Source organism: Populus euphratica, unplaced genomic scaffold (assembly GCF_000495115.2).
Source record: "Populus euphratica unplaced genomic scaffold, PopEup_1.0 scaffold35.1, whole genome shotgun sequence".
NCBI classification, from domain to species: Eukaryota; Viridiplantae; Streptophyta; class Magnoliopsida; order Malpighiales; family Salicaceae; genus Populus; species Populus euphratica.
Genome location: NW_011499860.1, coordinates 146845 through 157811, shown reverse-complemented (window position 1 = coordinate 157811; position 10967 = coordinate 146845). Strand labels below are relative to the sequence as shown.

The 10967-nt window shown below is 27.7% G+C and overlaps 1 long non-coding RNA gene across 1 annotated transcript in view; it reads left to right on the top strand.

Moving 5' to 3' along the window:
• LOC105124448 (uncharacterized) overlaps positions 1-10967 on the top strand; it is a 19094-nt gene that overhangs the window by 6507 nt on the left and 1620 nt on the right. Inside the window, exon 2 of the long non-coding RNA XR_842048.1 lies at positions 199-203. This is a non-coding gene — a long non-coding RNA (uncharacterized LOC105124448). The remainder of the gene's footprint in view (positions 1-198; positions 204-10967) is intronic.

The window sequence follows — 10967 nt, the reverse complement described above, 5'->3', positions numbered from 1 at the left end:
TCTTTCCCTTAGTTGTTACCTTTAACAAAAGAACATAAATAATGTAATAATTCAATGTGCAACCCATAATTATATGTTAAAGTGTGTGTGTGAAAATATAGGTTTAAAAATACTTATTAAATGAGTATACGAATATAATCAAGTGATAATAATATGGGAGTTTGTAGACCTAAATATTTCAAGAGAAATATGTGATAGACCTTGTTATGAATATTGCAAATAACCATTAGAAAATTTTGCATCTTAAGAGTTAATAAAATTCACCCTTACTCTGTCATCCAAGTAATAACAGTTTTGTCAAATGGTTTTATTAAAAACAAAAGCAGTTAGTTGGTTAGTTAGTTAGGATTTTTTTTCAACTTACCTCCGACCAAAATGAGACATTGCCCTTAATATCCTAAGGTAGAAAAATAGAATATAGAGGATATCACCTGAAATAACGAGCATTAATAATCTTGAATCATACTTAAACAAATATAAGAAATAACAAAATAAAATAATATGCTATTAATAAAACCAAAAGACACAAGGTTTCACAAATGAAGGCTCAAATTCAATTTAAGCTTTTTATGGCTTTTCTTAGTTGACCAATATATGCGACTCATAGAGAGATCAATTATAGGGATGTTTTCTTAGTTGACCAATATATGCGACTCATAGAAAGATCAATTATAGGGATGAAAGATTATAATTGATCAATCAATTATTCAGTAGTAGCAATAGAGATTATGATTTTTTGTGCCAAAGATGTTAGAAATTTCTGTTCTACAATATGATCAAGAAAAGAGAACAAATTATCATAAAAATCATTAACATTTAACAAACCTATAGGTTTATGGTGAATATGCAGTTGAGCCTAAAAGAAAATATGAAAGATTTCTTCCAAAGTGTCTAAACTACCTAGTAAGACAATGAGTCAACATGGTTAAACATGACATTCATTCGATTAGGCATAAATAAGATATTAATGAAAGCAAAACTTAAGCATTATAAAAATATAAAGAAAGGGAGCAAGAACATGATCTTGATATGAAAACCAAGATATTGAAATGCATAGCAAATGCCCCATTTTATAGGTCAAAATTTAAAACTATTGATTTGATAACTAATTGTTGAGTGAGTGGCCCATCTTGACTTAGTGACAATACTTATCTTCTTATTTGAGCAAAGTATCATTGCTAACGTCAGAATTTGAATAAATAATCTGCATGAAAGTTTTGAATGAAAGCAAAACTTAAGCATTATAAAAATATAAAGAAAGGGAGCAAGAACATGATCTTGATATGAAAACCAAGATATTGAAATGCATAGCAAATGCCCCATTTTATAGGTCAAAATTTAAAACTATTGATTTGATAACTAATTGTTGAGTGAGTGGCCCATCTTGACTTGGTGACAATACTTATCTTCTTATTTGAGCAAAGTATCATTACTAACGTCAGAATTTGAATAAATAATCTGCATGAAAGTTTTGGGAAATTATCTCATCTTTTCAACAAAAAAAGAATCAGTACATTTAGACTTCTAAAACTCAAGATATGGGGTAAAAACTGAATAATATCTACGCTGCAGGACAAATTCGGACTTCTCTTTTTATGCTAAGATTTGGACTTTCAAATAGCAGAATTAAGTCTTAACCTCTTCATAAATGTTTTAGTTCTATATCTTAGCTTTCTATCCATATAAACCAAACTAAAATCCAAGATCTGCAGCTCTAAATATAACCCAATGACTAAACAGTGTTTCAATTTGGATTGAACCAGCATCTTTTTTCTAAACTTAGCTCTTTCTTTGTCTTCTCTATTTCAGTAGTTAAACTTATCAATCAATCCTTTCATTGATGTGATAGGCCTACATTTAAGATGAATATTTATAATAAATTAAAGGTATCTTATATTTGTTAGATATGTTATTATAAAACGTATTCTAGTTAAGGAGTTATGGATACTTCAAGTGTAAAATAATGATATAAAACCTTGATAAAAATATACTTTTAAATACTAATCAATGAACTTTTCTGAATTTTTTTAGGCCGAATGCAAATTTTGAGTAGAGAGAAAAGAAAAAAAAATGATTGCTAGTACCAAACTAGAGACACTTCTAGTAAACACATAACAATGTTGTGTAGAAGGTGTCGAGATCTTCTAAACACCATCCCAAAAGGCTGTTTTTAAAGGTCAAATCAATATAAAATGATACAAAAAAAAATCTTTATAGGACAGCTATATATATATATATATATATATATATAGAAGTAATTGCACTATTTTAAAAAATAATATGACCAAAACACCCTGGAATAAAAGGAATTAGACTGTTTTATTCAAATGCCAAAGTATTAATTTAACTATACTAAAAATAAAGAAATGATAGATCTAAATCAATATAATAAGTTAAAAACAATTGGTGAAAAGATAATTTTGCCCTTTCACCTGGTTAATTGGTTTTTTTTTCGAGATTAATTTTATAATTACACTATAATAATTAAAAGTAATTTGAGTTTTTTTTTTTTTTTGGTATGCATCTAACATTCATATTATTGCTTTGTTCAAGAGCAGCCCATGTGTGAGAAAAGAACAACCACGATAGGAATTTCTCAATAAGGAATCACATGAAAATCATTGAATAGAGTGACTACCCAGAAACTTGACAAGAACAATATCATATGGTGCATGAAATTCTGTCGGATTCCAAACAGTAGGGTTAGTTTCATAATCATATGCTTTGAATGTTTAAAATCCAAATGAGATGTGAACTCTACAATATATACAGAGTTTGAAATCATGATCACGCAACCTTTACTAATCCACATTTCGGTCCATATCCTGCGAACCCGACTCCATTAATTTGTCCCTTGTGATCATCACCACAATGACATCACTTCATTACCACTTCCTCCTTATCGTTATAAGAATTTTGTAGTCGGCAAAAGCATCCAAAATTTATTCATGAAGAATAACAATCTTTTTCTCCATGTCAAGGATTTATAAGAAAAGGATTCTTGAGCTTCTTTTCCGCGTATAATAATTTCTACAAGTGCTTTCCCTTTTCTTTTCTTTTTTATCTTCCTTTGTGTATGATCATTGTCATTTCTTTGTCTATATATATATATATATATATATATATATATCTTTTTCGTCACTCCCAACTTTGATTTGAGATAAAAACCCTATCTTCTTTTGCATCGTTTTGGCTTATCCCCTAACCATTTCCAACTGAAAACTGCTGCTAGTCTTTTTATCTGACGTCGGAGGACCCTTAATGCTTATGTCCACGTCGAAATGATGGTGTTCCACGTGGGCGACATCGATGTCTTGATTAAAAACAAAATTAATACTATGAAGATCGTTCTCAAAAAAATTAAATTAAATTAAATGCTCCACACTTTTTTAAGAGAAAGCGAAAGTACTGTATATGATTAATACGATTTTATATGATTGATTTGTGAGAAAGTATGACCCTTACATGCACGATAATTAAATGTCGTTTTTTAATATTCTTTTCTAAGGATATATTTTGATATTATTGTTATCCTCAAAGTGATATTTGGACCTAAAAAGAAATAATGGTATGCTGTCTATAAAGCTTTTAGGACATAGCATTTCTTTTACATGTAGAGGGACGGGGTGAAACCAAAGTTGAACTTAACAAATAATATGTTCCCATTCGGGTAAATAATGATAGCTTATGTAGTCACATATAGATATAGATGGGAATTACATTCTATGACCTTCAATGTCAATATCGAATGTTTTGACGTAAATCAGAATTAAAATTGATCAATTGATACATATACATAGTTGAAAATTGATATATAAAATGTAAATAATTTTTAAAAAAAAATCAAAACATTGATACCAAGTTGAATATATATATATATATATATATATATGAGAAAAGCTTTTAATGAAAAACTTTGAATTAAATTTTATTAGCATAGATTTATTGTAAATTATTTTTACTTGAATTAATTGAAAGGTCATACAGTAAATTTCTATTTAAGATGCATATTGAATATATTTTGTATAAGATATAAAAGCAATAAAATTATATATTAAACTAGAAAAAGTTTACAGTAATACATTAGTTGGATTGTCTATTATTTAAACTTTTATTACTTTTTAATTAAGTCCTTTTTTTTAATAAAAATATAAAATTAAGTGATACAGATAGTATTTAAAAAAATAGTAATTAAGAATTCAAATTCAACATACATAGAGAAAATATATATTATATATATTTTTAAAAAAATTATATTATTTTTTTATAATAGAAATTTTCTAAATGAAGTTTCAATCAATATAAAAAATTAAAAACTGATATCAAGTTGGAAAAAAAATGTTCTAAAAATTATACAAATTTTGGGTTAAGAATTTTCAATGGGTTTATATCTCTTAATATTCATGTTTAAACATAATAGAAACAATAAAAATGAACATAACAACAACAACTAATTAAATACTTATGATAATATAGTTAAATATACAAATAACTAATGTATACAAATAATAAAAGAATCAAAATTGTTTCACATGACATCGACTAGTTTGATATTAATTTCATTATCAAGGGAGATCTATATATAAGGCTTTTGTCAGCATATATATTTTGTCAGCCCTAAAACCCTCAACCTTTTCCTTTATCTTTTTCCTTCTTCCCTTCCTTGATCCTCCATTTCTTTTTCTTTTTCTTTTCTTTTTTGTCAAATATGTATTTATATTTTCATATCTTTATGTGTGTTTTAAAATAAAGGGGATTTGGATGTTTACAAATTTGGATTTCAATTTGTTTGTTATTATAGATTGAAATTTGAACTATCCAGATCTTGATATTAATTTGTTGGGTTTTCTCTTTTATTGGGTTCTAGTTCCTACATGTTAGGGTTTGTTATACTATACATAAAGTTTGTTACTTGTTTTTTATTGTTTTAATTATGGTCGGTAGGGAGAGATTTTTCATCAATGGAGTGATAGATTTGCGAAGGTGTGATACTACAAGTTTTCGCAAGACTAATATAAGTTTGGAAGGATCATTTGCTATTGGAAATACCAATTTTAACACTTGCTATTGTCGAGATCTATTCAATCATATAGTTTTAATTATTATCATTGTTATCTTTTTATATTTATTGTATGAAAATGATGTTGTATTAATAAAATACTAGTTTTCATTAAGGAAAAAAAAAAGAGGTTAAACCTCAATTTCATCCATAACATATTACACAATTCTCAATAAATTTTCCAAACAAAAATATTTATCAATCGAGTCTCTAACATTTCATACACTATCAAAAAATTTATAAATACAAATAAAAATACCGACGAAAAAATTTCATAAGTAAATTACAGTGAAATTTACTAATAGAATAATTTTTTGCAATGTCCCGTAGTATACACCGTCAAAACTTTTATGTCGATATATGCCAATGGAACTATAGTGGCAGGAAAAGAAATGAGAAAAAAAGAAAAAATAATGTATCATGCTTACAAACAGTATTGTCGATGAAATAAACTTGTCACTAATATTCATTAATATATATGTCAGTAATATTTATGTTATGAGATAACAAGTGACCCCTTCTTCCCCTTCTTTCTTCTTCTTTCTCAATTTTTCTCTAAAAAAACTGAAAATCCCTCATCCCTAATTTTATCACAAATCAAACTCTCATTACTACAAATTTAGCTACCTCAACACTCAGTTTATCAACATCTTTATTCTGATTCAAGTTTCTTTCGGGATTCTTCACTTCAAGTAAGCAAAACTAGCTTCTTCTTTTTTTTAAGTCAATTTTAAAAAGTTAATTTTTGTGGCATTTTGATGCAATATATGTAGTTTGTTTGTGTGTTTACTTCTTTTATATCTTTTTTCCATAGAAATTTTTTATTTGAATGTATGATTTGTATATGTTAGAGTTTGTTTGATATTTTGAGATATTGTATTTGTTTATAATTTGATGAAATTTATTTTGATTTTATGACTAATGTGTTTTGTAATGAAATAAATAATAACTTATTTAATGAGTATGTTTTATATTTTATAAATTTTATTATTAAGGTGAAAATTTCAATAAATCTAGAGGAATTTGAATTTTGTTGAAAATTGATAATGATTTAAGAGTACTGTTAAAATAGATTGAATAATTTTGAGTTAAAAAATATTAACTAATTTATTTAGTTCACATAATTAATTAATTAATTAATACATGTTGTTATTACTTTTTTATATAGATTTGATATAAGTAATGAATTATTTTTCTTGGATGTATTGAGTTTCACCTAAAGCTTTGCAAAGAATGAATTATAATAATAGAGTTAAGAATTTTATTAATTACATACTATCTAATCCAAAAAATGTTAAGGGAGGTGGTATTAGATATCCATGTAAAAAGTGTAAAAATAAAAAGTTTCTCGGTCCATATTTTATAATAATGAATCTTCTATATAAAAACAAAAGTTATGGAGAAATGCTTATGTTAGTTTGCACACAGAAATTCATATGTTTCTTATAAGACCATGATAGAAAAGATAGTTAATTCAACTTCTAGCTATAATAATATACATGGAGTTATAGATGACAATAATAATCTTTTTAGAAATATGGTTATAGATGTGATGAGAATAAATTAGGGTTATGCAGGTGAATGTTCAATTATGGATGAAGAACTAAATACAAATATGGCTAGAATTTTTTATCTTTTGAAAGACTCTAACAAACCATTGTGGGATGAGTTCACAAATCATAGTAAATTATCAATCATTATATGGGTGTTCACTATCAAGTTAAAGCATGGGCTCAATGAGACCAGTTACAACAAAATTATCAAATGGACAAGAAGCATTTTACCTGAAAACAATAGGCTAAAAAAGAATTTTATACTGCTAAATCCATAATAAAACCTCTTGACCTAAGTTAATAAAAAATTTATATGTGTCCAAACTTTTACTTGTTGTACCAGTTTGAAAATGTAGATTTAACTAAAAGCAAAACATATGGACATACTTATTGTAAACTCAAAACTGGTAGGGAAAAGACTCTTGTCACACAGAAAATATAGATACTTCTTAATCACTCCTATGTTGTAAAGCTTATTCATGTCTTCAAAGACTGTTGAACATATAATATAACATCATTCACATGATATGGTGGATAGAGTCATGGTGTACCCTTTCGATGGTGAAGCCTAAAAATATTTTAATAGGGTAAATCCTCAATTTTCAATGGAAACATGTAATGTACATCTTAGGTTATATACGTGTGGTGCATATAATGGAGTTGTATGTTGAATTTCTTATTCATGAAATGAAAGGATGTGAAGTCATTTTTGTATGGCTATAATAACATTGTTGACCATTTGCACTTGTTAAGAGAGTTGTTTGAGCCCTAGAAGAATGACTCTTGGTGGCAGGAAAGTTAGTTACTCTCCCTTATCCTTGATTTTATCAAACATTAACTATACTTTTTTATAAAGAGTAAAAAGCAATCAACTATCTTTTTATTCTATTTCTCATAGACGATGTTGTTAATGAAGTTATAGAAAAACTTCAAACAAAACTTGGGCTTTCTATGAATGGTCTCATGGTTTGATGGCTTGAACTCTTTTTTTTTTTACCTATTCCTAAAAAACCAGTCTCTTATAGAAATATAGGACACTTAAATGCTTAAGTTAGTTATGGTATAAAAAAAAATATTCATAAAGAGAGAAAAAATAAAGTAGGGAATGTGTATCTGTGTGTATAGTATAGTTTGGCTAGCTTTTGCATGAGTGGCTTTTTATGGCTAAGTGTCACTCTAGATGGTCAGGATGGGATCCCCTATCTTTGTATGGTGATTGTATGACCTAAATATAAATTTCTCTAGCTTGTAGGCCTATATGTGCTCTGGCTTATTTTCCTAGTGACTGTATATATTTATACACACTAGGCCTTGGAATGTTTTTGTGGGAAAAAAGATGTTTTATTGGTGAAAAAATTGATGTTGTTATTAGTTGTTGAAATGATCATCCATTAGAGAAAGAATGGTGTCATGCTTGTCATAACTCATTTATAAGTTATTCCTTAAATTTACCTTTATAAAAAATAAAATAAAATAAAAATAAATAAATAAATAATTATAGCAAGGACACTGGAGATGAGGAAAAAGTTGGTTGAGGAAGGATTTTATATATGCAAAAAATCAAGTTGCAATTTTGAACGAAGTGGGAAGCATGATCGTACCTCGTTATGCCTAAAATTAGATAGACAGTGCAGATTCAATGTCAAATTAAATAATTAATGGATGAATTTACATAAAAATTTAGTTTATGGACATAATTAGATTTTTAATATGTCAATTTGATTTAATCACAGACCAAATTAAAGATTTAATTATGTTTAGGAATTAATTTGTGTTTAATTAAAAGATTTAATTAGGTGCAATGACTTAATTATACTTTAAATTACTCAAATTAATTTAATTGGTGAAAAAATAAGTTTTGGAGAGGTTAATTTGAGTTTAATTAAGGTGATTAGAATTTTTGGAGACCAAAGTTAATTCTTACTAATCAATTGATTAAAATCAGGGGTCAAATTGAAGAAATTCACAGTCAATGACCAATTTGCAAAAGACACCTAACTATGAGGATCCAATTGATTAAAATCAGGGATAAAATTGAATATTTAATGGTCAACTAAAGGTAAATTTGCATAAATCTAAGACCAAATACCAAAAAATTTTATAAAAAAAAGTGTTGAAATTTGGGGCTGACATTGAAGTTTGGTAAGGGAAAATTTTCATAAAACTGTAAGTTTAAGGTTAATTAATGGTGCAATTAAAAGAAATTAAAAGTCAGTAGATCTAAATGAACTTTGACTGAACACCGCAATTAAAAGAAATTAAAAGTCATTAGATCTAAATGAACTTTGACTGAACACCTAAATTAAACCATAAAATGTCCAAAACAACACTATTTTGAATGATAAGAAAATCAAGACTAAACGATGTGTTGTCTAGTTACTATTTAATATTTTCTTCCTCTTTAGCCTAAAAAGACTACTCGGTAAATACTTTTTAGAGGTCTTTAATGCTTCATCTCTTCACTAAATTTGACAAAATATATACTACCATGATAGTTTGATATTTAACTACGCCCTAGTATAGTTCTTTATAGTTGATTGACAATATAAAGGCCTCAATGCCGCCCCAAAGTAGCCAACTCAAGCAGCTTATAGTTTCTAACCTTTTTAGGTCATGAAAACAACTTTGAACAAACAATTAGGATCTTTCTAGTTCGAATAAAGGGTCAAGATCGATCCCTAAAAGAGATAAGTGTCCCTCTTCCACCCTGTATAAATAGAGGTGGAATCCATGCATTGAGTATCAAGAAATTAGAGAGCAAGGTCAAGAATAACCATTTTTTTAGCATTATTCTCTCTCTCTCTCCACCATTATTTCAACTTCAGCAACCACCCAACCACCAACAACTGCCTATACACCCTTACCAACCCCGGCTCATTCACCAACAATCATTGTCCACAACCATTGTGAACAACCTATAACCAATGCTCGTCGTTGATTCTTCTAATGGCAACAACCACTACTAGCCTCATAGTGGCCCTCCCAACAGCAACAGCCACCTCCATGCCAAGTAATCATCTTCGCCTCTATCCTCTTGTTTTCCTCTTTCTTTTACATGTAAACGTGTAGAACATGAATTATAATTCATGTTCTGCAGTTTACAAATACAACTTAGTCACCGGCCTAGGCTGGTGACCAAGTTGCATGGGCTAGACCAGTTTTGGTCGAGCCTAAATAGTTAGACCGGGTCAAACCTAATGTTTTTTTTTTAAAAAAAAGGAAGAAGAAGAAAAGAGGCCAAGTCTATTAAGTTGTTTATTGACTTAACCCAACTCGGTTGGGTCGAGCCTAGATGATTGAGCCGGGCCTAGCCCATATAATAATGATGATGATAATGATAATAATAATAATAATAAGAATAATGTAAAAAATCCAAAAATTTCTAAAAGTCCTTTTAAATAATTACCAATTTTCTTCAATATTGGATCATAAACTTACACTGTAAGATACAAACTAGGTACAAAATACTTGATTATCTTTGAAATTTCTGGAAAAAAATACAAAAAAAAATCCTTATTTCTAAAACACAAAAAAAAATACTTTATTTTCGTACATATAGCCAAATCCTAAAAGTTTTTCATACATGTTTTCTAAAAAGAGAATCATTTTTATCATATTTTAAAAATACAAAATGGATATCGTAACAAGTTTATAATTATTTATTAGGGTTTGGCCAAAATATCAAAAATCTTTCAACAATTATATTGTTTAATTAATATTTGGAGTGTTAGGATTTAGCTATAGACTTTAATATTTAAAATTATAAAATTACATCATAAATTATACTATAATGTATTAAAGATATAAAATGTAAAATAAATAAAATGCTAAAATTTAAACCATAGAACGGTGAGGATTTAACTTAATAAGGTAAAAACTTCCTCACGATAGAAAATCTACCTTGAACCGTAGACAGGACTAATAGATAGAAAAATAATCTAGAAAAATAATCAAATAACAATGCACCTTATCTTACATAGGGTGTGTTAGGAGTGATGTGTTTTTCCCTTGCATAACCAGTCCCCTACCCGAACTCTAGCAGACTATAAATTTTTCAGAAACCATAATATTAGATAGTGACTCCTAAACTCATTGTCATAATTTTATAATTATACGTAAAACTCATTTTCAACACACATCTCAAAAGGCAGACCTACCATCACATCATGACACTCCTAATGCTATTTTATATAGGACAAAAAAACCATTATGGTTGTTTATTTGTTAATGTGTTATGACATTGTTGTTATTCTAAACGCACTATTGGTGAAAATTTTATATACAAGAAAAATTTATATGTGCGGCTCATAAGAACCCAAATATATATATATATATATATATATATATATAAAAGG